The sequence below is a fragment of the Gymnoscopelus microlampas genome, assembly GCF_963454915.1.
Source record: "Gymnoscopelus microlampas genome assembly, chromosome: 5".
NCBI classification, from domain to species: domain Eukaryota; kingdom Metazoa; phylum Chordata; class Actinopteri; order Myctophiformes; family Myctophidae; genus Gymnoscopelus; species Gymnoscopelus microlampas.
In genome coordinates this window covers 21533218-21560345 of record NC_139942.1, presented here as the reverse complement: position 1 = coordinate 21560345, position 27128 = coordinate 21533218, and positions in this window count along the sequence as shown.

Below are 27128 nucleotides of genomic sequence, written 5' to 3'. Positions count from 1 at the left end.
TAGGCATGTAATGATACCAAAAACAATACTCACAATATGATATTTTCATGATAACAATTTCACAATTCCATCATATTTATCACAACATATAAAAAAAATAAATGACTGAAATCTGTAGGACATACATTTTTCCATTCACGTGTCATAGCATGAGCTGTGACTGTAATATAGCTTGAGTTGTGAAGTCCACCCATTTGTAGTTAATGAGATGCAAATGCTTGACTTCACAGCTCTGGTCTTATATCATACATAAACATAGATATTTAGACACTGTAGCTTTTGTCTCTGTTGATACAGAGCTGGTGGTAGGTATAGCGCTGTTTGACTAACGCCTGCTTTGCTAAGTCTCGCTAAATCCCCAAAGGTTTCTTATAGGAGAGATGTACTAAAGATCAGCGAATCTGTGCAAACACCCTGCACAAACGATCGCCACGAAGGCGCTCAGCTCTATTTGCTGCTGGTCAAACTAAAAAAATAAAAATAAACTACATATCCTATAGATGCCATTATAGGCCCATGATAATATCGCGACATGTTCGTTACTACAATATGATGATAATGAAAATATTGTTACATTACTAATCACTAGTACTTATTCAAATCATTTGCTGGCCCCCTCTTTTTTCTCATTACAGATCACGTAATGTCAGGGAACACCTGGTCAAAACAGACACATCCCCTAAAACACAACAGATGTATTTATACGATAAACCTTTCTTTCATACGGATTGTGCAGCATATGTGGTACATAGCGCCCTAGTGTAGCGGCTACAGCCTCTCGTGCAGATGGTCACAGGTTCGAACCCTGCCAGTGGTCGACATCAGCAAGGGCATGCCAAATCAAATGTGTTCAGATCTAAGCCCAGTCTCCTGCAGGGGGCGTGTCTGAAGACTGTCCTAGACGTAAAAACGGATGAGGTACTTACTGTAAGCTCTGGTAAACAAACAAACATCGTTATGATCTCTGTCAGCAGTAGAAAGTACCCTATTAAACAGTTTTTGACCGGCAATGCGATCTGCCTTATATCCTGTCCCTGTGGCCCACAATATATAGGTAAACCAATAGACAAATTAGGACACCGGATTAAGATAAGATAAGACACTTTAGTCGTCATTGTAAGCATACAACAAAATTATGTTTGGTAACTCAGCAATATTGAACAAGATCAAAAAACAAGATAAAAACAAGATCAGTAAACACGATAGGGCACTTGGATGAGGCAGGTAAACAGTGCAGTATAGTATAGTATCAATGTGGATTTGTGGATCTCAGACTTCTTGTGGCCAGCCTGTGATGTCAGTCATTTTTGATGTCACTACAATAAATATTTTACTTTTTTACTGCAGTTGTTTTAGTTTGACAGGTTTATTTACTAGTTACTTTGCAGATTCTGATCACACACACACACACACGCACGCACGCATGCACGCACGCACGCACGCACGCACGCACGCACGCATGCACACCCAAGCTCACACACACACACACAGACACACACACACGCACGTGCGCACACGCACACGCACACACACACGCACACGCACACGCACACACACACACACACACACACACACACACACACACACACACACACACACACACACACACACACACACACACACACACACACACACGTGCGTGCACCCTTATCATCCCAGTGCCCATTATGTGTGATAGGATGAGCGCAGGCATATTTGCCCACCCCATCCATCTTATGCTGTGCTATCTGGCCATGCTGTGCAGATGCACTTATCTTCTCCATCCAGGGAACAGATGCATGAGATTCTCTTTAGCACTGCTATGCTCTTGCCTCTTGTTTCCCTTGTCTCCTCACTCCAACACACCTAACTGTATATTCTATTGTGCCGCTTATTTTCTTGGCTCTTTTACGGGTCCATTTGGTTACATTTATACACAGTAGGAGATGAATTAACACGAAGGATTTTACCGTGTATCCTCCTTGTTATTCTTTGCTCTCGCTGACACTCTCAGACAATTTGTTAATTGTGTGTTCTCCTCTCTTCTTCTCTCTCCCCTTTCTCTCCTCTCTCTTTCCCCTACATGGCCCTGCTCCTCCTTTGCTCTTCTGCCTTATTCTCTCCCCCAATAGGGCATAGCAGTGGCGGCCATTTTCTGGTTCCACTTCAAAATAGTCAATGCATTTTTCCCATTGACATTTCCAAAAATATTTATATCAATTAATTTAAGCCTAGAATCAAGCCATCCAGGGTCCTGGTGAATCATGACCATAAAACATTTTTTATTTTATATTTAATTATATGATACTAGACCATACCCGGTCGACGCATCCGTGGGGGGATATGCGCACATGATCTGGCAACCCGGGAGGCAGTTCGTCCCATAGCTGGGCAGCCCCGTAACCATGGCGACAGTGTTTGACACAAAAACGCTAATAAGAAGCTGAGATTTGGTGAAATTGAAAAACGGGCTTCACAGTTAAGTTCAGATGGTAATGGTCAATGGCTGTGTGCAAAATCAGAGCAATTGCTCCAGCCACTGAGGAGAACCGGGTATCTTCACGTACTCACCACCGTACTCACCACTACGCCCTTACTAGAATTACAGTATGATACTATGTTTAATAAATACCCTTTGTTTTGCCATTTTCAAAAAAGTTTTTTCACAGAATCAAACGTTTTATGGTCATGATTCACCAGGACCCTGGATGGCTTGATTCTAGGCTTAAACTAATTGATATAAATATTTTTGGAAATGTCAATGGGAAAAATGCATTGACTATTTTGAAGTGGAACCAGAAAATGGCCGCCACTGCTATGCCCTATTCTACTCTGTCCACACTTTTTTCTCTCCTCACCTCATGTCCTCTTTTCCATCCAGTCCTTTCTTCTCCATCATCATCCTCTTCTCGCTTCTCCTCTCCTGCGAGCTGTCAGTATACCTTATTTTGTTCTCAGACATGCAGGCACTGTGTCCCATCTGTATCATTATGCTGATGGGTCACAGTGATTGGTTCCAGCGAAGTCGTTTCAATGGAACACGGTGTCCTGGATCAAAATAGCCCACAGACTACCTCCATAAATCACAATCCTCTCCGATTCTGGTAAACTTTAGATCCACTCATTCTGATTCTCATCAGACACCCAGGTCGCTTTGCGAGTGGTGGAAGATTAATATTTCCCCATATGATGAATTTAAGGTAATTGACAAGTCTATCCTTTTTATTTTAAAGCTCGATGCTTTGGGGATCAAATCCTTCATTAAATCAGACTAGATGTGACATGGTAATTTGATACGTCTCCTCTTACATGACAGTTTCATTAACCAGTCTCCTCGAAGACTGGATTATCCGAATTTGTAGTTCCGGGGGTGACTTCATAATATACACAGGTCCTTGTCTTTATCAAATGAATTCACTTGCGTTTATAAATTGATCCCTTGGCATTTTCTCTCTCTCTACTCCTCACTGTCTAATACGCATTTCCTCTGAGAACTAATGCATGCGGAAGCTGTTATTTAAAATGTCATTAGATGGTATCTCGCTCCGCCGAGTCTACTACGTCACTCCATTTTACAGAAGCGTGGATGGTTGAATCTGGCATAAAGCCTGTATATTACAAGTGACACTTGTCTTGCATGTGTGGGGCTGTAATTTCTTGTCAATATGCGTAGGCACATTTCCTCAATAAGAGTCTGCTCAGCGCTGATAATCAGATTTTATGAAGACAGAGGATTTGGTCCAAATATGCAGAGCTCTGTCACTAAACATAACCTCCCTTGATTTTCAAATGGCAACAAGGCCTACCTTTTGAAAGTATAAGAAAATGCCACTGGATTAGTATGAGGATAACGCCATATTCCTGTTTGTTGTAGAATAAGGTAATGAACACCAGTCGTTTTGTTACCTTATATTCCCTCTTGCAGGGATTGATAAGCAAACTTTCAGTGAAGCTGATCAGGAGCACACAGAACATTGTGTCCGTTGTGGAGGAATGCGCAACATGGCATCTGCTCCATCTTTACCGTATGTTTGAAGGAAAGAAGTGAAGGACACCATGTGGAGCAGAGAAAAGATCACAAGGATGATATTCAAGATGTCATTTGGCGTGCGTGTGTGTGTGTGTGTGTGTGTGTGCGTGTGTGCGTGCGTGCGTGCGTGCGTGCGTGCGTGCGTGCGTGCCTGCGTGCGTGCGTGCGTGCGTGCGCGTGTGCAGTAATCATCCGATAAGAACATTTCTTCTGCAGAAGGTTCTTTGCTGTGAGTTAATGGGAGTGCTGCACTGTCATCATAAACACATCATAAACTCACTGACAACTCATCGCCTCCTCATTTTTCTCACTTTGTCTCATGACTCTTGCCCACATACATCTATGGATGACAGACAAAACACAATGAACAGTAGTGTTCAGCATAGTAACAAAGTACATTTACTTGGGTATTGTACTTAAGTAGGGATGTTCGATATTGACCTTTTCACCAAAAGTCAACTAATTGTCAGGTAACATCTAATAAAATAAAATAGCTATAATATCAATATAATATCTAATAAATCTAATATAATACAGTGATGTTGTTAGGTTTTTAATGAAGTGAGTCCCGGGACTCACTGGTGGTCATTTGAATGAGTCCCACTAATCTTAGATTAGATGTTGGCCTTTATTGGCCTATTTGACAGTGCAGAAGCATAATTGCCTTGGTGCATATAACATTAACGAGCGTCAACGAGCATCAGCCGCACACACGCACACACGCACGCACGCACGAGCACACACACACACACACACACACACACACACACACACACACACACACACACACACACACACCTGCCCTCTGCAGTGTTCTAAACTGAAAGTGACTGGCATGGAGTCTGTCTCATTTCTCTCCAAAAGCCCTTGATGGAATATGATTAAGGATTACTGTGATTATGGTAAACTCCCATTTTATATCACACACACCATACAGTAAGAACTCCTGTAACTTTCACCATTATTCAAAAAAATATATGACTCCACAACATTTCTAGAAAGGGACTAAACACATTTTTAACCACACACACACACACGCACGCACGCACGCACGCACGCACGCACGCACGCACGCACCAGCATGGTGGCAAATGCCGCCTTTAATATGTTTTGCCATTTTTAACCTTGAGCTTAAAGCCGAAAAATAGCAGATCCACAAGCTCACAACAAGCTTACAGATCAACTATTTTCCGGCGCATGACACTGGCAGTCAACTAAGTGTAAATCATGCTGTTTAACTCTTAATTGCAACCCCTACACCTAACCTCTAAACGTCTGATCCCATAACCCTAACCTGAATATTTTTCTTGTAAACATTATCTCTAAAAACCTTTTTTCAACTCTGAACCATTTTTCTGGTGAGGACCAGGAAAAAGGTTCCTCACAACGTCTATTTATTTATTCATTATTCTGAGGTAATTTTGAGTTTGTTTTTTTTAGCTCAGGATAGAGTGGCCGGTCGTGTGGCCGGATGGCAACTGCGAGGTTCCCAGTTCGATCCCGGGCTCCCCCAGAGTTAGTGTCGAAGTGTCCTTGAGCAAGACACTGAACCCCTAATTGCTCCTGATGAGCAGGTTGGTGCCTTGTATGGTTTCCTCCGCCATCGGTGTATGAATGAGCATGTAAATGGGTGAAATTTTTATGGCAATTTTGTTTTTACATTTCAAGCTCCAATTTAACACTAATGGTGTGTATTGGTCAACATAACCCGACACAACTCCCCCCTCAATCACGTCATCAACACATGTGTTAACACATTATATGGTATGTTATGGGATTCATTCACCAAAAAAAACTTGACAAGTGTTTTTACACTATATGTTTTTAGGGGCTTGTGTTTTCTGATGCTTTGTTGTGGCTAATATTTATCAATATTTGTTCCACACTCTAGAGCTTAAAGTGTGGGACCATTACTATGTGAAAAGTGAACATTAGCTGCTGCAAATGAGCAACAGGAAGTGAGCTCACCTAATTGTCATTGTTACCGTGGTTACATAAAAGTTCAGATAGGTGTGATTTCTTTTGCCATAACCACCTAGTTTTACTGTGTGGAAACACCGGGGAGCTAAACCGCTCCAGGGCCCCACTGTACTGCATCCCCGTACACCGGGGGTAACAGAGTACATCGATGAGTATGTGCTTCAGTGCCTAGGCGCACGCACGCACGCACGCACCAGCATGGTGGCAAATGCCGCCTTTAATATGTTTTGCCATTTTTAACCTTGAGCTTAAAGCCGAAAAATAGCAGATCCACAAGCTCACAACAAGCTTACAGATCAACTATTTTCCGGCGCATGACACTGGCAGTCAACTAAGTGTAAATCATGCTGTTTAACTCTTAATTGCAACCCCTACACCTAACCTCTAAACGTCTGATCCCATAACCCTAACCTGAATATTTTTCTTGTAAACATTATCTCTAAAAACCTTTTTTCAACTCTGAACCATTTTTCTGGTGAGGACCAGGAAAAAGGTTCCTCACAACGTCTATTTATTTATTCATTATTCTGAGGTAATTTTGAGTTGATTTTTTTTTAGCTCAGGATAGAGTGGCCGGTCGTGTGGCCGGATGGCAACTGCGAGGTTCCCAGTTCGATCCCGGGCTCCCCCAGAGTTAGTGTTGAAGTGTCCTTGAGCAAGACACTGAACCCCTAATTGCTCCTGATGAGCAGGTTGGTGTCTTGTATGGTTTCCTCCGCCATCGGTGTATGAATGAGCATGTAAATGGGTGAAATTTTTATGGCAAATTTTGTTTTTACATTTCAAGCTCCAATTTAACACTAATGGTGTGTATTGGTCAACATAACCCGACACAACTCCCCCCTCAATCACGTCATCAACACACAAGTAAGACGCGCGAACGCTGTAAGCGAACGCAGCTGGAAAATATTGTATATTTACAGACTTTGTGTGTGTGTGTGTGTGTGTGTGTGTTTGTGTTTTGACTGTAGCTGCACTCTGGCGCACTCTGTTGGCCGCACCCAGGCAGTGCACTGCACACAGACACACACACACAAGCCGAGCAGACTTTCATAATAAGCTCCACTTGGGCAGAGGCGCGCCTCCTTCCGCGTTCGCAATTATATGGTATGTTATGGGATTCATTCACCAAAAAAAACTTGACAAGTGTTTTTACACTATATGTTTTTTAGGGGCTTGTGTTTTCTGATGCTTTGTTGTGGCTAATATTTATCAATATTTGTTCCACACTCTAGAGCTTAAAGTGTGGGACCATTACTATGTGAACAGTGAACATTAGCTGCTGCAAATGAGCAACAGGAAGTGAGCTCACCTAATTGTCATTGTTACCTTGGTTACATAAAAGTTCAGATACTGTAGGTGTGATTTCTTTTGCCATAACCACCTAGTTTTACTGTGTGGAAACACCGGGGAGCTAAACCGCTCCACGGCCCCACTGTACTGCATCCCCGTACACCGGGGGTAACAGAGTACATCGATGAGTATGTGCTTCAGTGCCTAGGCGGGACTTGAACCTGCTTTGGCCTTTTTACAAGGTCGCCTAGGTATCCACGTCAGAACTCGCTTGCCTATGGCACCTCCACACATTTCCACATGTTTCTTTAGTGGTTTTAAGTGTGGTGTTTAAAACATGCTTCAGATTAAAGAAGAACCACTGTCCCTTCAATTCCTTAATTACTGCAACAAAATACATATCAAAATATGCAGTTTAAATGATTTAGTTTAGCTTAGGTGTTTCAATGTTTATGGGGAAAAAAATCCTCTGTCTTTTTTTGTGATGAATCTATTCTATTTGGCTGTTCTAGCAGTCACCACAATAGCTCACTGTGAAAAGACTCTTTCTGCATGTCCAAAAAGGTCCTGGGTTCAAGTCCTACAAAGAACAGTTAAACATTTTGAAGAATCTTGACGTTTTAAACAAATCCTTATTATGGCCACCCCAGCACAATATTTTTTTAGTAATAGTTTTCACTTTTGATGCCAGCTTTCTTCCACTACACAGGACTAGTATTATAGTAAGGGACAATATAAATTAGAAGCGGTATACAGTGAAATAGATTAAACAAAAGCTCAGTGGCTCACTGAGTAATGGCGCCTGCCTATGATATGGGAGGATGCAAGTTCAAGTCCAGGTTCTGACAATGTATCAAGGTGTACCCAACATCTTGCCAAATTTGAAACACTCTTTTTTTCCCCTCCAAGTTATAAATATAAATCTTTCTTATGGGGGGTCCTGGCACTACATATTTTGACATGGGCGTCCACGGCCATATACAAATTGGAGGTCCTTGTCATGAAGACGTTTGAGAACCACTATGACTAAAGAGACAGCCATAGCTGAATGGATAGTGTGGCTGTCTGGAGAGCAGAAGGTCACAGGTTCAAGTCCCACCCCAGTAATATGTTTGAGTGTCAAGGTGTGGGGAAAGGGACTTTAGATGCAGATGGCTTTGAACTATACAGTACATTAAAACACAAACATGTTGTAGAAAGTAAATGTTTACACCTAGTAGCCTTAATTGCCTTAGTTAAAGGATCTACACCATGAATTTAAAAAATAATATTTGATATCATATTGTTTATGTCCCTCATGTTTTTCAAAAGGTTTGAGCCTAAATCAAGCCTCAGATATACTCATTCCAACTAACTTCTCTCTGGCTTATAAATCACAATGTAAAATTCATGGGGTCCCTGGAACCAAATATTTGAGATGAGGCCAAATACATATCGTTTTGGGGGTCCTTGACATGAAAGTTTGAGAACCACAGGGTCACATTTTGGAAGCCTTCACTACCGTGCTTATAGTCTGTTTTGGTTTCAGAAATACACAACTAAAGACAGGTAGCAACTAAACTAAAAACTAAAAGGTGTCAACTAAAGCTCAAGCTCTATATAGTGATACATACTGATACAGGATGATGCCTGTATAATACAACGTGGGAGTTCAAATATAAATGCCAACACAATGAGTAGGGCACAGCAGGGAATCGAACCCCGATCCCAGTAAAACCAGGAGCTCCATGCCTGCGCCTTTGTTTTGTGTTTTTTTTGTGTGTTTTTTTTACGCGAACGACGCAACCGACGCAACGCAAAACCCCTAGCAGCCGCAAAAGGAATAAAAACATTGTTCTTACCTTGAACGCCAATCTTCACTGCATAGAGGCAGCTCTTCACTGAACAAGCAGCATAGAGAGCCTACCTTATGTCTTCTTCTGGTGACTTTTCTTCTTTGACATATCCTGAAAAGACGGAGGCAAAAAAAAGTGTTCAGTTGTGTAGGCCTACATGACCATGGTCACATTGAGGAAAACATGTATGGGCCCTTGTGGATGTAGCTTTGTCAGCTCCCCCAAAGTGTAACCAAATGGACCCTTACTGGTCTCTCTGAGAGTGTACACATTGTAACCAAATGGACCCGTACTGGTCTTTGAGAGTGTACACATTGTAACCAAATGGACCCGTACTGGTCTCAGAGTGTACACATTGTAACCAAATGGACCCTTACTGGTCTCTCTGAGAGTGTACACAGTGTAACTAAATGGACCCTTTCATTGGTGCACTGGTCTAAAATGGACCCTAACAGGTCCATTTGTAACCAAACGGACCGGTACATTTGGTTACAATGTGTACACTCTCTGTTAGACCGGTAAGGGCCCTTACCGGTCTCTCTGAGAGTGTACACATTGTAACCAAATGGACCCTTGCATTGGTGCACTGGTCTAAAATGTGTACACTCTGTTAGACTGGTAAGGGCCCTTACCAGTCTGACAAAGAGTGTACACATTGTAACCAAATGGACCCCAATTGCATTGGTGCACTGGTCTAAAAGGAACCAAATGGACCCTAACAGGTCCATTTGGGTCCACGGTCAGAGTTGAAATGTAAAAGTTTAAGAGCCATTGGTTTAGATGACACTATGAGCCATTGGAACAGAGTGTAGATTGAAAGGGTTTCCTTCACTCTGTTAAAATATAAAGCCTAATTTTGTCCATTTCAATGTCATTCATTCACAGACTAGTTCCCCAAACTGAATGATTTTAAACAAAGCTGTTAAATGTTGGTGGTTAATGTTTAGTTACCTGCTTGCTGGAGTTCCATCTGAACTGAACCAGAACCACACCTGGAGTCTGTGTCACACCTGAGCTCTATTTATACCTAATTAATCACTGCTCACCACGCCTAGGACCCGCCCCCACCCACACACACACACACACACACACACACACACACACACACACACACACACACACACACACACACACACAGACAGTTTATCAGGGATCGAAAGTGAGTTTGTACTGTGTAGTGCAGTGGTTCTCAAACGTTTTTATGTCAAGGACCCCCAAATTGACACTTGTTAGCCCGCGGACCCCCATTTGAAAAGATATGCCAGGGACCCCCATAAGAGACGTTTTTTTGTACGGCTCTAGCAGTGAATCTCAACCATTTTAATTTCAAGGACCCCCAGTTTGACATGCATTAGGGCTATGGACCCCCATTTAATGGCATTTCTATGTCTTGGACCCCAATTTATATAGTAAAGTCTATGTTTATTTAACTCTGAGAGTGTACAAATGGAACCAAATGGACCCCTTAGAGTCCATTTGGTTCCATTTGTACACTCTCAGAGTTACAGACCCATAAGGGTCCATTTGGTGCCTAATCTATCATTTAGTTGGGGACCCCCTGGAACTCCCTCAAGGACCCCTGGGGGTCCCCGGACCCCACTTTGAGAACCAATGGTGTAGTAGTGTGTACACACACACGCACATCCCGTCTTGGAGGCACAGAACACACACAAACACCCGCGCATATAACAGGCGGAGCCGTCCCCCGTCGCGAGCGCGCACAAACACAGACACACACACACACACACCACGGTACATCCTCCCGTCGCGAACACACACACACGGGCGTCGCGCAAACACAAATAATGTACATTGTGACACGTGGCTCCCTAACGTGCATGCGCACGTGCGTGTCCACGCACCAAGACAGGCGCGACACACCACGGAGCTGCAGACACACAGGCGCGACGCATGCGCAGTTTGATCGGACACCACCCAAGACACCACCGTCAGGTTACTAGAATTATAGGAGGAAAACATTAACCACATGAAACTTATTATGGGGCAAACAAACATTTGCTGAAAATAGCACATGGTTGCGGCGCGTTGTGAGCTTGTGGATCAGCTATTTGTGGTGAAGAGATTTGGTGCAGAGGGAAAAAAGGAGACATCTGGGGAATCCGCCCAATTAAATATAATAGGGTTTAAGTGGATAAGTCCAAAAGAGTTATGATATGACGTTCATCAGCCGTTGCATTATGACACAACATCCATCAGCCATGCAGCCCCGATGCCGGTTGACACATTGTTGGCTGTGCTTTTACAGCATATGCTGAGAATTACATTTGTTGTTTAGCCCTTACTTTGGACAGGTGTTAAATTTTTTACAACAGCAAAATAGCAAGTCTGTGTGCGTGTCCAAGGCTGCCTGTGCAGCTGAGGGCTGGTGTTTGGTCAGTCCACCTTGCTTGTTTTTGTCGAGGTTATTGCTGGGGGGCGTAGCAGGAACACAGGGGGGACACATGCGGACTTAGGAGGCAGTACAGGTGCAATTAAATAGATTAAGTGCAATAACAGGAACGGTCACTGATAGGTGATTCAGACCAGGTCGAGACCGGGAAGACGGCTCAATACACACGACAAATAGTGAGCAGGTAGACATCAGAAATCCAAATACAGACAACAAGTCAAAACCATGGCAGAAAATTTAATTTAATTGTGCGCAGACTGTGAAAGTATATTTCCTCCATGGAGGACAATAAAGAATGAATCTGAATCTGAACCTAAAGACGAGACCAGAATTAAATACTTTCAGTCTATCAGCATAGTGAGACACAAAATAAATACTATGAAAGATAACTTTTTTAAATGATGAAAGACGCGATTCAGACCAATATATTGGGACATGGTTTTCCCTGTTGAGGTCATGCAGGGGGCGTTCCATAGTGTGACACTCACTCATGCTTCTCAGATAACCGGGGTTACGCAGTAACCTAAAGTTTGCCGCACTCATTCAAAGTGACTTTATAAAAACGAGGCCAATGAAACAATATTCAAAAGAACATACTTATTGAATCTCTCAGTGTGAAAATGTAATTGGATGACATACTGCATCACAAGGCATGGAGTCTTTTTAAAGTGAAATCCCCGTCTGTATTGGATTTTTTGGCCCCAATTAGACAAATCAAGTAGAATACTGCTGAATGGATTACCCATGAGACTTTGGATTTAATTAGGAAAAGGGATAAAGGGATAAATCAAGTTTAAAGGGAAGAGTCAGCAACAGTACTATGATGAATTTAAGCGAAATTAAAAAAAAAGAAGGTAAAATTGTCAGAGTACGTTTATGCCAAGGTTTTTTGGTTTTCAAACGACTATCAAAGAACCAGTTCATTGTCTTCGCCAGGCCGAAAGGCATGGCCGAGACTATGTTTTGCACCCTGTCCGTCCATGTGACCGTCCGTGTGTCTGTCTGTCTGTGAGCAGCAGTGCCGGAGCAATCTCCGGCACTGTTGGCCCGGTCGCTGCGAAACTGTGCACACACACTCCCTGAATGCCAAAGCCGAGCCTCTACCCAGGCCAATTTTTCAGATTGGCCTATTATAGTGCCGATTTTTGCCTAAAAAATGCCTCAAATCATGAATGCAGTGTCCGCTTGTCGTGAAAGGCCTAAGAAGAAATGGCACCCTTTTCACATTGGCCTATTATCACGCCACCAGGAGGTCACAATAACCTACCTGACCTGGCGGAGACTTGTGCTCCGAGGAGCACTTTTTCTAGTTTGTTTCTGTGTTTCAAAACAAAAAACAAAAAATCTGTGGTCTTATCGGTAACGATTCTGACAGCATAGTGGACATAATAGGCTCCATACTAAGCTATGCGTAAATACATCTGACTGGTCAGTGTGCCATAACGCACCAGGCACACACAAAAACACAACTGTCCAGCACAACCAAAATAGAGAGACAGCGAAATCCTTCCCCGACTCGACTCAGGTTGTGTCTGAAGTCGCCTAGGTCGTGATAGTCGGCTCCTTAGTCACTAGTCGTTTCCTTAGTCGCGGCTGGAGTGCCCCGCGACGCTGCGTCGTGCGTCATGACCAGGTCGGGTACTTAACGACCAGGTCGGGTACTTAACGACTAGGTCGGGTATTTAACGACCAGGTCGGGTATTTAACGACGAGGTCGGGTATTTAACGACCAGGTCGGATATTTAACGACCACGTCGGGTATTTAACGACCACGTCGGGAACGCCATGACCAAGTTGGGAAGGTCGAGCATGCTGTGCCTGACCAGCGTCTCTAATGGCAAGCTCACCATGCAGTCCTCTGGCGCAGCTGTTCCCGGAGTTAGCAGAACCCCACCCCCCATGTGCCCCCCCCACACTCATAATAATTTTCAAATAAATAATAGGCTATTGTGAGCTTGTAGATCGGCTATTTTCAAACAGGGCATGGAGCGGAGTTGACATTTTAGTAAGGGAGAACTCTGTCAGTAATCAATGGATTCTTGTAATTAAAAGTTTTCTATGATCTATCAAGTTTCTATTTTCATTTGGTGTATGAATCATGAATTTATTTTCTGTCTATCAAACATAGCAAGCGAAAATCAAGTGGACAAGTACGCAGTAGGCCTACGGCCATGAACGAGTCATGTTCTACTACCAATTTAGGTTGCATTTCAAATACTTATTGCTTCATTAATCCCCCCACCCCCCCACCTCCACACACCCCTTGCGTCGTCACTCATAATAATCTGTCTATCAAAGGATATCAAGCCAGGGTTTCTTGCGCGTAATTACGCGCAAGAAACCATGCTGTGACGTCCATGCTGTGACGTACTTATACAGTATAGGCTTATATAATACACAACAGCCTACTGTATGCTAGCCTTTGTATAAAATATGTCTGAAGTGGTTAATGTATGGTTATAAAATATAATACTTTTTTCTCTGCAAAGTGTAGGATTATTATTCTTATTATTGTTATGTCTGTCAAAAGTCCGCGGCTGTAATACAAACACAGACGCAGTTAACCCCCATGTTACTGCTGTGCGTCCCCCCTCGAAGGTGAATAAATAATTTAAGAAAAAAATAATTACATTAAAACGACATTTTTGCCCATGGAAATTATATTAAACCCCCATCTATCTATCTATCTATCTATCTATCTATCTATCTATCTATCTATCTATCTATCTATCTATCTATCTGCGTAGAGTTCATGTTGGAATTAAATTATTATGTATATAATATCATCATATTCTTTATTATGGTGGAGAAATTGATGCTATTCAAGGATTATTATTATTATTATTATTATTATTGTTGTTATCGACCTATTGCAATAATAGACTTTATTATTATTACTGGAGTATTTCCATGTTTCTATACTTTTACTTCTACTTCACTATACATCTCAGGTGCAACTTTCGTTAATACCTACTTTGTAGATTTAAATTATCATTACTAAACCACTACAGTCCCATATAGACCCCTTAACAGACGATGTCACACTGATAAGAACCAGTATATGCGTGCAACCAGTATGCGCGCAATGAAACCCATTCTATCAGGTCTCGCTATGACGCGCCTCACTAACAGGTTGGGAATTGATTGCGTGAAACAATCACCTGTGCGTCCAGTCTCAATGTTAGTAAACAAATAATTGGTCTATTTCTGCCATTTTAAAATAGCCAATCTACAAGCTCAAAATACTCGCAACGTGAGGCATTGTGAACATGTTGATCTGCTATTTATCTCCCCCCTCTCTCTCTCTCTCTCTCTCTCTCTCTCTCTCTCTCTCTCTCTCTCTCTCTCTCTCTCTCTCTCTCTCTCTCTCTCTCTCTCTCTAGCACCATGGACAGCGATTCAGCAGATAAAGCAGCACTGTAATAATTATGTAATAATTAAAATAATTAGAATAAATGCATAGAAATAATAACAATCATAAGTAATATTATAGAATGTAGTATAATTATAATGTTAGCCTAATGATATATCCAAAGACGCTTTACATGGGGGAATGAGAACATAACAAATAAAAAAAAAAGGTTATTAGGGGAAAACAAACATGATTATAGGAGAAAGCGATATTGATATTGAAGAGGTGGGTTTAGATGGTGGTTTTGAAGGATTGGAGGGTGGGGGCATCTCTGAGTGTTTTGGGGAGTGCATTCCACAGGGCTGGGACAGCAAAAGTAAAAATAGTGACCACTGTTGCGCGCGCATTGATTGGTCAGTGATCAGAGACGCTCAGACAGTCTCGTCATCTGTCCTTTCCACTCCAGAGAAACATAAGTCCAGTTACAACAGATCTCACATAGCCTATATTAGAGAGAGAGAGAGAGAGAGAGAGAGAGAGAGAGAGAGAGAGAGAGAGAGAGAGAGAGAGAGAGAGAGAGAGAGAGAGAGAGAGAGAGAGAGAGAGATGTTCAAACTTACCTGAAGTTTATATAAAAAGCATTACTCCCCGCTTGTTTTAATTGATATTAGATATGGTTGTATGAACTGGATAAAGTTATTGCAGCTCAGCTCCGAGACTGGACAGTAGTGTAGCTCTGGTCCATAACCCAAGGAGAACTCCCTCTAAGGCCAGAGCTATAGTTTGACCCACTTTTGCGCAGCGCACTGGTGTGTAATTAATTATTTTTGAGCAAGTTATTTTCTGCATGGGTGTTACTTCTACTGCATAATGCATTCCAATGATCCCAACGATAAGACCTTTATTTATTTATTTTGAATCATGACAATCATAGGCTGTAACAATTGTATTTTTTTATGGAATTATCCCCTCACATTTCTGTTTATAAAAAAAACTATCAGACCCATGTCTACCTGTCCTTTTTTTAGAGAGAGAGAGAGAGAGAGAGAGAGAGAGAGAGAGAGAGAGAGATATTACACTGGTAGCTGTCCAGTGCTGAAATCGCAAGCTTGTAGATCGGCTATTTTATTATAATAATAATAATAATAATAATAATAATAAGGCGCGGTCGGTCGGGAGCATGGCTTGGGCCCGGAAGGCGACATGCGTCGGGACATAAGGTCGCTGAGGTTGCGAACTTAGCGACCTTAGCGACCTCGGTGGCTAAGGTAGTGGCAGCGACGGTTCGGCTCATGCAGTCAACGACCTGTTGAGGTTGCAACTGAGGTCGCTAAGGTCACAACCTCAAGGGAGGTTGCGACCTAGGTCGCTAAAGTCCCGACGCACCTCGCTAGTCGTGACCCAGCTAGTCACGACTCACGACGTCCAAGTCTCGACCTTAGCCACCTAGGTCGCTAAAGTCGCGACCTCAGCACGTCAGGTCCCGACGCACGTCGCCTGCCAGTTAGGTCGCCAGCTAGACCAGTGTGCCAGGCTCCCAACCGACTATCTGTCTGTCTGTCTGTCTGTCTGTCTGTCTGTCTGTCTGTCTGTCTGTCTGTCTGTCTGTCTAGAAGTAAAAGTATAGAAACATGGAAATACTCCAGTAATAATAATAAAGTCTATTATTGCAATAGGTCGATAACAACAACAACAACAACAACAACAACAACAACAACAACAACAACAACAACAACAACAACAACAACAACAACAACAACAACAACAACAACAACAACAACAACAACAACAACAACAACAACAATAATAATAATAATAATAATAATAATAATAATAATAATAATAAATAATAATAATAATAATCCTTTAATAGCATCAATCTATTCTCCACCGTAATAAAGAATATGATGATATTATATACATAATAATTTAATTCCAACATGAACTCTAACGCAGATAGATAGATAGATAGATAGATAGATAGATAGATAGATAGATAGATAGATAGATAAATAAAGGGGTTTAATATAATTTCCATGGGCAAAAATGTCGTTTTAATGTAATTATTTTTTTCTTAAATTATTTATTCACCTTGGAGGGGGGACGCACAGCAGTAACATGGGGGTTAACTGCGTCTGTGTTTGTATTACAGCCGCGGACTTTTGACAGACATAACAATAATAAGAATAATAATAATCCTACACTTTGCATAGAAAAAAGTATTATATTATAACCATACATTAACCACTTCAGCCATATTTCATACAAAGGCTAGCGTACAGTAGGCTGTTGTGTATTATATAAGCCTATACTGTATAAGTACGTCACAGCATGGACGTCACAGCATGGTTTCTTGCGCGTAATTACGCGCAAGAAACCCTGGCTTGATATCCTTTGATAGACAGATTTTTATGAGTGACGACGCAAGGGGTGTGTGGAGGTGGGGGGGTGGGGGGATTAATGAAGGAATAAGTATTTGAAATGCAACCTAAATTGGGAGTAGAACATGACTCGTTCATGGCCGTAGGCCTACTGCGTACTTGTCCGCTTGATTTTCACTTGCTATGTTTGATACAGAAAATAAATTCATGATTCATACACCAAATGAAAATAGAAACTTGATAGATCATAGAAAACTTTTAATTACAAGAATCCATTGATTACTGACAGAGTTCTCCCTTAGTAAAATGTCAACTCCGCTCCATGCCCTGTTTGAAAATAGCCGATCTACAAGCTCACAATAGCCTATTATTTATTTGAAAATTATTATGAGTGTGGGGGGGGGGGGGGGGGGGGGGGGGCACATGGGGGGTGGGGTTCTGTTAACTCCGGGAACAGCTGCGCCAGAGGACTGCATGGTGAGCTTGCCATTAACGCTGGTCAGGCACAGCATGCTCGACCTTCCCAACTTGGTCATGGCGTGCCCGACGTGGTCGTTAAATACCCACCGACGTGGTCGTTAAATACCCGACGTGGTCGTTAAATACCCGACCTGGTCGTTAAATACCCGACCTGGTCGTTAAGTACTCGACCTGGTCGTTAAATACCCGACCTGGTCGTTAAATACCCGACCTGGTCATGACGCACGACGCAGGGTCGCGGGGCACTCCAGCCGCGACTAAGGAAACGACTAGCGACTAAGGAGCCGACTATCACGACCTAGGCGACTTCAGACACAACCTGAGTCGAGTCGGGGAAGGATTTCGCCCTTCCTGCCAAAATACTATATTGAGACCTAATGCATGAACTGAAACATACTCTATAGCTCTATATACACTCTATATACACTCTATAGCAACCTAGTTTCAACCATGATTATTACAACAAGGTAAAACCAAACGTTAGTTGCCTCTGCATACCATTGTAGCATCGCAAAAAAATAGCTACAGTACCACTCCACATGCCAATGAAACCACTATGTCACACACAACTACTGTCACTCTGGGCATGATGGCACAATGCACAATTTCATTGAACATTTGATAAATATGGTCACCCCAGATTAAATATATACGTTTTGTGTGAAATCATTTCTCTATTAAGTAGCCATTTAATAAGATGGATAATGAACCGCAAGGCAGTCATTGAGAATGAAACCTCTTCCTTCTGCTTCATGTCTGCAGTCTCTGCATGGGTCCTGCATCACCCTGCTTCTGTTTATTTTTCAACAATGGCCAGCTCGCTTTTCATGATCCCTTATATATTGTACTCTGAACAATATTATGGACGGAACATCAAGTTAATCCATGCTGTTGGATGCTGGCCGAAAAATTCTTCTTCATTCCTTTCTTTGAGAAAGATCAGTTTGCTTTGCCTATGGAAGAGTGTAGTGTTTCTCACTTTGACCTACAAAGACAGTGACCAGGGTTGGATTTGCTGCCATCCATGTGCCCCAAAGGCCAGAGAACACAAAAGGGGGGGTAATATGTGAAATGGAACCCAAGGCATACATAGCCCGATCCCAGGCTCATAAAATATAATAGGCTGCATTGTTCAGCAGGGCACTAACCAGCACTCACTGATTCAGGCTCTGGCACAGGAGAACGAGTAGCTTTAATCTCACGCATCTATGGAGCTCTGTATTTCCGGCAGTATGACAAGCAGGCCGAGTTGGGTGTAGATTCCTTTTTTACCGAGAGACACTATACTCTCCAGCGTGAACTCAACCTTATCTTTGTTTTGTTTTGCAACACTGAAACTCATTAGTATCAGTTATTTTCACGTTCATGTTTGTTTATCTGTGCATGGAGCAGCAAGTATATTCTCTTAGCGTCACGTATTTGTCCTCCATTAGCATATTTGTTCTTTCCATTCTCAGTCCATCTCTCAGTCCAATCTGCTGTCTGTGGGAATGATATTGACTAAAATGAGCCCCTCGCAGCAACCACACCATGCTGATAATAATGATAGAAATCTAGTTTTCCTTTTGATGCATCAACGCCTTTTAGATTTAATGGCCATATGCCGGAGCTGTTGTTGTGGCTGCTGTTGCTATTATTCTTGATTGTTTTAATCTCGATGAGTGTCGGTCATCAAACGGATGTTTCCAAGACTACCCCCAACTGGTTAATGCAGAGGATAAGAGGGCTACATTCCTGAGGCAATGCGTGTGGATGTGTTTGTGCGCCGTATGTGTTCGTTTATGTGTTTATGGGCATGTGTGTGGAACCATACATGGCTACATGCGCCACATGTGGCAAATGTTTGTGAGTGTGTCCTGAAATGTCAACGCTCATTATTTACGGTGCATGTGAGAGTTTCACATGCATCTGTGCGTAGTGTGGGTTCATGTGTATCATCTTACGTTTGGTGTGTGTTTGCTCGTGCACGCACTGCAGGCCTTTCTATCAGCCACAGATAAGCTGCCGCTGTGCAGGGCCAGGTCCTTTGAGGGAGGAACACACAGCAATCTGCAACCCCACACACTGCCTCTTAGATAGGAGACGTTCTCTCTCTCTCTGAGGCGCACCAAACACTTCACATCACAGACGGGGTTGGGAAGCGTGTCTGCATGCACGTGTCTGTGTGTGGGCGCGCGTGCATGCGTGTTGTGATTGTGCTTGTCACCAGGGAGTTGTTCGAGGACATACTATTAGCTTGAATTAGCATCCTTAAACGGAATGGGTTGTGCCCACGCGTGTGTGTGTGCCTGCATGAGCATGTGCGTGAATGCACTGCAATGCGTTTGTTTCTGTCCAGCCATATCTGTATCTCTGTCTTTTTCTCCATCTCTCCCCTCCAACCGCATTTATTTCAACTCCCCAGACCTACCATTCTCCAATTAGTACACAGCTTGGTTTTCCATGATTCTGGTTAATAAGTCATAGCATTCTGCAGTGTATTATTTCTCGATAACAGACGGGTAACTATTAGATGGTCAGTGTTGGGGAAGCTACTTTGAAAGCGTAGCTTGTAAAGCTACAAGTAGTTCACCAAGGCAGTTGAACAAACTACATGTGTACCCCTGGGAGAAATGTAGTTTGTATAACTACAGCTACAAGTAGTTCAACTACAACTAAATCTGAGACAGTACATGACTATAGAGAAGACTATGTACTGCATAGACATGCAAGGTCTCATGCCGACCGGTCCAACAGTGCCAGAGATGATCTGTTCATTATACAAACGGATGGACACACACATGGACGGACGGACAGACAGGAGCGACATAGTCTGGCATCAAGAAATAACAGAATCTCCGATTGACCAATCAGAATCGAGCATTCAACCAAGCCGCGTGATAAAATGCAATAACCACAAGATGGCTGCCAATGATTGCTGCTCCACATCAGCAGTGCCTCTGGCTGGCTCCCTTCCATTTATGGCATGGCTACACTGTCCCCTTCCTATACGGCCTGTGTGGAGGCCCACACCTCCCCAGCGTAATAAGTGACGGGGTCAGAGGTCAACCCCTGAGTTATGATTATGGCGACCAGAGGGGAGTAAGGGAGAACCAGGGGAGCATATAGCTTGTGGGAAGCAAAGCATGTCACGTGCACCCTTCAGCTGTCGGAGTGCCTCTCCAGGGGCCGGGCCCCTACTGACTGACAGGTGTTAGTAATGACTCAAGTTCAGAGGGCAGGGGTCGCCAATCAGGCACACAACAACAGCTGCATGCACAGCTCCGATATGCGAGATGTGGAGAAATCGCACACCTCCATGGCGAGTGCTCTGCAGAAATGTACCGTCATTGGAGCAAACAGGGAGCTCTAATTAATATCAACAAATTATCCCCCTGGAGTAGTGATGAGAATTCTCCCTTATTTGCCCAAGCACACTTGCTGCAATATCTGTTTCATTTTCAGCAACTGGTTGGAGGACTGAAAACGTTCTTTTTTTTTTTAACTCAAAGAACTTAATTCATGAATCATATTTGCTTCCTGGGCTTACTTTGTGAATGTGCAAATATGTCTTTCGGGGAATAACTCTATTTTGCCATTTTCCTAGCTGTAACTGACAAGGCGAGATGGAGGAAGGAGAGGGGGAGGATGTGGGGAAAGCGGGCAGCTTTCATTAGCTATGGCGTCTCACATTGTGGAGAGTAGAGAGATCAGCTCTAGGCCGCCTGAGGTAGGGCTAGCTGACAGTAGTTGCATCTCAACCGATGGGTGTGAAGACGGTAAGTGGGGAGAGCGGGAGAGCGAAGGACATGGTCAGAGAAGGATTGGAGATGCCTTACGGGTGTTTAGTTATCATTTGGCATCCCTCTGCTCCTTTCATCAGCATCCCCCATGTGGGAGCGGGAGACAGGCCATAAGGTAGGGTGCATGGGCGTTGATTGACAAAGTGGAAGCTTGTGTTCGGCGCACTAGATTTTGGAATTGTATTAAAGTTTCCTTAAAGCTTTTGAGACGCGACAGAGAAGGGCGTGTCACGGACGTCTGGTTCAGAACAAAGCTTCTTGTTCTGGATGATGAAAGCACAGACTGCTCACTGGGGTTTAGTCGGGAAGAAAATCCATAATAATGGACACGGGAGAAATGGAATTCATTTGAAGCCACATTAAATTCTCATGAGCTGTCTGGTTAATTGCAAAGCATATGAAAACAGCATGCTGGGGATAGCAGCTACCCTTTTACACTCTGGGCTACGGCCCCTGCCGTACTGTTAAATAGATGTTTTACCTAGTATCCATTCCTTTTTTCCCCATGCTGTCTCCATTCGTCATATTAATTTGGTATAACTGACCTAAAGAAGGCAAAATGTCTCTGTGGGAGATTAAGGGAGATGAAGCTACAGGCTGAGAGAGAACATGCGAATGGCTGCCTGTCTCTACTAATTACACTGACCAAGACTGTCTGTGTTGTGGCTGTTAGCGTGCGGTAAGGCTGTTGTCTCTCTCTCTGCTGTCTTTAACAGCCGATCGACTCTCCCCTGAGAGCCACTTAGTCTGTCCTCCATCCAGCCTCTTGAGTTACAGCTCACCCACACACATGCTCTCCATCAGTTGAGACACCCACCCACCCACACACACACACACACACACACACACACACACACACACACACACACACACACACACACGCACACGCACACGCACACTCCACGCACACTCCACGCACACAAACACACACTGATGTGCGCTCAAACTTGTTCAAGGGCAATATGGCGCAAAGTATCTACTGACAACATTCTCTTGACCCCAAGGGTCGGTGTAGGGTCCCCCAGGGGCCCCACATCAGAGCCCTATCTGAGATGAGGCTCATTTTTTCCATGCTGCCACTGCCATAATCACAACATTTGACAGGCTCTAGTGGCATTCAACAGCCAGGAGAGTGGGAGAAGAGAGACATTTTCCAACACCCACCTGCACTCACTTGTTCTCTCCTCTCATCCACTGAGGATGCACATGCAACAGCTAATCCCTGACATTGTAAGTATACTGTACATGCCAGGGTTTACGGGTTGGAAAAGCACAATGATCCCCCCTTTTTTCTAATTCCCAGATTTTTTATCCACTTTAAAATGCCCATAAAGTTAATGACCCTTTTTGACAAAAAAAAAAAGAAGAAAAAAGTAACGCAGCAACCAGATGGTAATCCTGCAGCTGCACACTTTACAGGAGAGAGAGAGAGAGAGAGAGAGAGAGAGAGAGAGAGAGAGAGAGAGAGAGAGAGAGAGAGAGAGAGAGAGAGAGAGAGAGAGAGAGAGAGAGAGAGAGAGAGAGAGAGAGAGAGAGAGAGAGAGAGAGAGAGAGAGAGAGAGAGAGAAACATGGGTGATTCAGCTAAAAGTAAGACCTGAAATCAGCATGTAAATATGAAAAGATGCATTATTTCACAGAGATTAACTACCAAATCACTGTTGTTAGATTGTGTCAGCTGGTCACGTAAAGTCCATCTTTCATCAAATCATTCTGATCCACACACAACAGAAACCAAAATGTCCGGTCCATATATGGGCATATATCTACATGCCCGCCACAGACAGACACTGCCCGCCCGCTGACCCGCCACAACTTGAACTTCATAGCAGATATCTGCTCTCTGTTCATTCTCAAGAACAAGCATTACATCATTTTCTAAGATGATATTCTCCACACCTCCTCTATTGGGACTATATTCATATAGTACAGCTCAATCACCAGAGAAAATGTGTACATTTTACCTTTCTGCAGACCTACAGCACTCGAGTAGTAGTCTTTTTTTATGGGTTTCCTCACAATTGTTGGACCCAAATGGACCCGTGGTCCAGTAAATTATTTGTAACGAGTCCATACCGGGTGAAGTGGGCAGGCGAAAGTAGTTGCAAACGTGGGGTTATGTCGCGTCCCGCTCCCGTCTAGCTAAAATAAATTAAACACATAAACAAAGATCAAATAAAACCCCTCTAGTATCACTTAAAATAACACCAATTCACCTAAAACCCAATTAAACATAACTAAATAGTTCAACCAACTACTTGTAGAAATGAATCTGTACAGCATATTTTCTTCCTCTGCGTTCAAGCATGCGCTGCATCCTGTAGCTCGTTATGAGCTTGTAGCTCTGCTATTTAAGGCAAATGTTTCCCCCAGAATAAAGATGCTAGGGTTCAAGTTGTTAATATAAAAAAAATAGTTTCTATCGCACAAAGATTTGGCGGCCCCCCTATAGTAACTGTGAGGACCCCCCTGTTGAAGATTCGTGCCACATTATAAAACTTCTCACTAAACATTGACTTTGAAAATGTCACAAGAAAGAAAGCATCATGATACCTTTGAAGTGAGTGTTTATCCCTACAGTTTATCTATAGGATTGTAAAGGGGCTGAGTACACCATTCAATATGGCTCCTTCATATCTGTGAGGAGAAATCCAAAAAGCAAGTGCAAAACAAAAGCATTAGAGGCTCTGTCTATAAGAGAGGGAGCTTTTATGCGTTCGTGCCCAGGGGTCCCATGTCTCATGAACACCAACACCTACACCTACAGTACGCACATTAAGGATGCATATTGAGGCAAGACCTGCACACGCACGTAGCTTATACTACACATGATATGATTTAAACATCTGACACCAGATTTATCAGTATCATGGTGTCAGTATCCTTGTCTGTGAAGAACAGGCGTAGTAGAGGCAAACATTTTGGCTGCCTACTCCAAACACCATGAAAAACACTCTGCTTGTATGATCCATTTATTCTTAGAAATTCTGACACAGGCAATTAATTAAATATTTGGCAATCAATCTATGAATTGGTTAATCAGTGCATCAGTTTTTATAAAATGTATGTATTTTCATGTATTTAGAAAATACATTTCTCAAACCAGTATTTTTTATTTGTATTGTGATAAGTTTTTTGATTTTTTTGTATCAAAATACCTTTTGGAGTATTTTCTCCCATCTCTGCACGCACACACGCACACACGCACACACATGCATACTGTACACGTGCACACACAATCCAATCCACTTTATTTATAGAGCACTTTTAAAACAAAAGCCAAAGTGCTGTACACACAGTAAACAAATATGAAATACTAAGAGTAAAACAATAGACAGGGGAAAAACACACACACACACACACACACACACACACACACACACACACACACACACACACACACACACACACACACACACACACACACACACACGCGCACGCTGTCACTGAGAAATGTTTATACCCCTGCCTTTGAGGTTACATCTTGGCATACTTCTACATTGCACTTTTAGGGGGATGGGTAGTTAACATCCTTCTGCTTTTATGTTCTCTTTATTCTCACCATCAGCCCCGTTGCGCCATGTGTTAATGTTTAAAAAGCAACGCATGCTATGTATTATTCACAGAGCTCCACAGAGCACAGAGAGTTATCATATCAAGTCATATCAAGTATGAATGTGCAATAGTTCCCTCGTCGCGAAGAATAAATGCCATTGCAACCGACTGAAGTGGCCTCCATAGCTCTGTTACAGAATACTGGTGAGGAACAGGCGAACCAGGCAATTAACGGACTACAATACATAATGTCTCCTTTGTCATATGCTAATGCTATCAGTTGGCCATGGCATACACTAATAATATTCTGTAGTGGTTTGTATTTCTTACAATGAGACAAAGATGAACAGTTGCTTTCAGCGCCCTCGATGCCACTAAACTCACACAGCAAAGAGTATGGTTACTGTCAGGTTGAATCCTTGCATGTCCAAAACCGGTTATTTTTATTATTATTTTGCAAACATGAAAAAATGTAAAAATACCCAATCTAAAAGCTCAAAACGCATCGCGATGCAATGATATTTCACACATGTGTCAAATACATAAGTTTGTCAAAATTTGAAATATATATCCATGCCCATATTTGTATGGACAGAAGTAACAGTCCCTCTCTAATGAGAGGGACTGGAGGCGAGCCTGATGCGGCGTGAATTTACATATCTTTATCATGGGGCCCTCATTAGTGAAAAGGAGGTCAGCGTTGTCTTTTATGTTCTGCTCTGCCGCATCACCCTGAGTGGTCAGTCAACTTAAGGGCATCCTGCAGATAATCAAGGGATATTCTAGACATCAGTGGGGTGCGACGTGAGTGCCTTATCAGTACCAAGGACAAGGACATGCTAAAGGATTCCTGTAATGGACAAGGTGTGGCAGGAGTTCCGGTCCCTTCAGTTTAGGATTAGATGCGATAAAATAACAACATATCGTCTCTGTCAGGCAGAAACCTTGTATGACCCAAACCATTACGCTACATTTCAGGAAATGGAGGGGAAAAACAGAACCTGTGTTCCAATGGATCGAAAGATGGTATCCGGTGTGACACGCTGTAGCTGATGACTTCAGAAGATCACACACACACACACACACACACACACACACACACACACACACACACACACACACACACACACACACACACACACACACACACACACACACACACACACACACACACACTCGCTGACAGACAAGTGAAGGCTGATGTTAAGGAGAGGGTGGCGCTGCGTGAGTGGGAAGTGTATGACCTCTGCGCTTCCTCGCTCGCTATTCTTCCTCTTTCTTCTCCTCCTCCTCCTCCTGCGCCTGCGCCTTGGCCCTCCCTCTCCCCTTCCCGTCTGCCAACTCTGAAGCAGAAGGCGGCCCTTTTCTGTGAACTCGTTAATTAAGCGGACCTTGAATCGCATCTCCCGCCCGTCGTTCCCCTTCATTTTGGTGGGAAAATATTGCATCGATTTTCGCGGCGATCGAAGAGCGAGCGCGGAGCTGAGTGGGGCTCTGTGTGGGATTAGACTCAGCAGGAGGTTCTGGCCGGGGGAGGCGGTGGAGCGACGTCCCTCCTCATGGCCCCATACCCTCCCTGCCACCCACCCCCCCCCCCCCCCCCCCACACGCTCAGAAAGATCCAATTAAGGGCCCGATTCCGGACTCATCTTAAGCTGCCTCCTTTGTCGTTTGCATACTTTCCCTGTCTGTGTGGCTGCTGATCCTGTCTGGTGATAATGTTTGTTTTTCAAAGATTATTTTTGCACCTCAGTGGAGAGACATCAGAAAGATGAGAGAGAGAGAGAGAGAGAGAGAGAGAGAGAGAGAGAGAGAGAGAGAGAGAGAGAGAGAGAGAGAGAGAGAGAGAGAGAGAGAGAGAGAGAGAGAGAGAGAGAGAGAGAGAGAGAGAGAGAGAGAGAGAGAGAGAGAGAGAGAGAGAGAGGACAAATAATTTGAGTTCCAATAGGTGCTGGTGACTACGGCTATGTTTCTGTTTGTGACAGTCAATTACCAGATGATTATTAAACAAGACACAGAGTCTAACTGGAAAAGTGCAATCCTCAGAGCGCA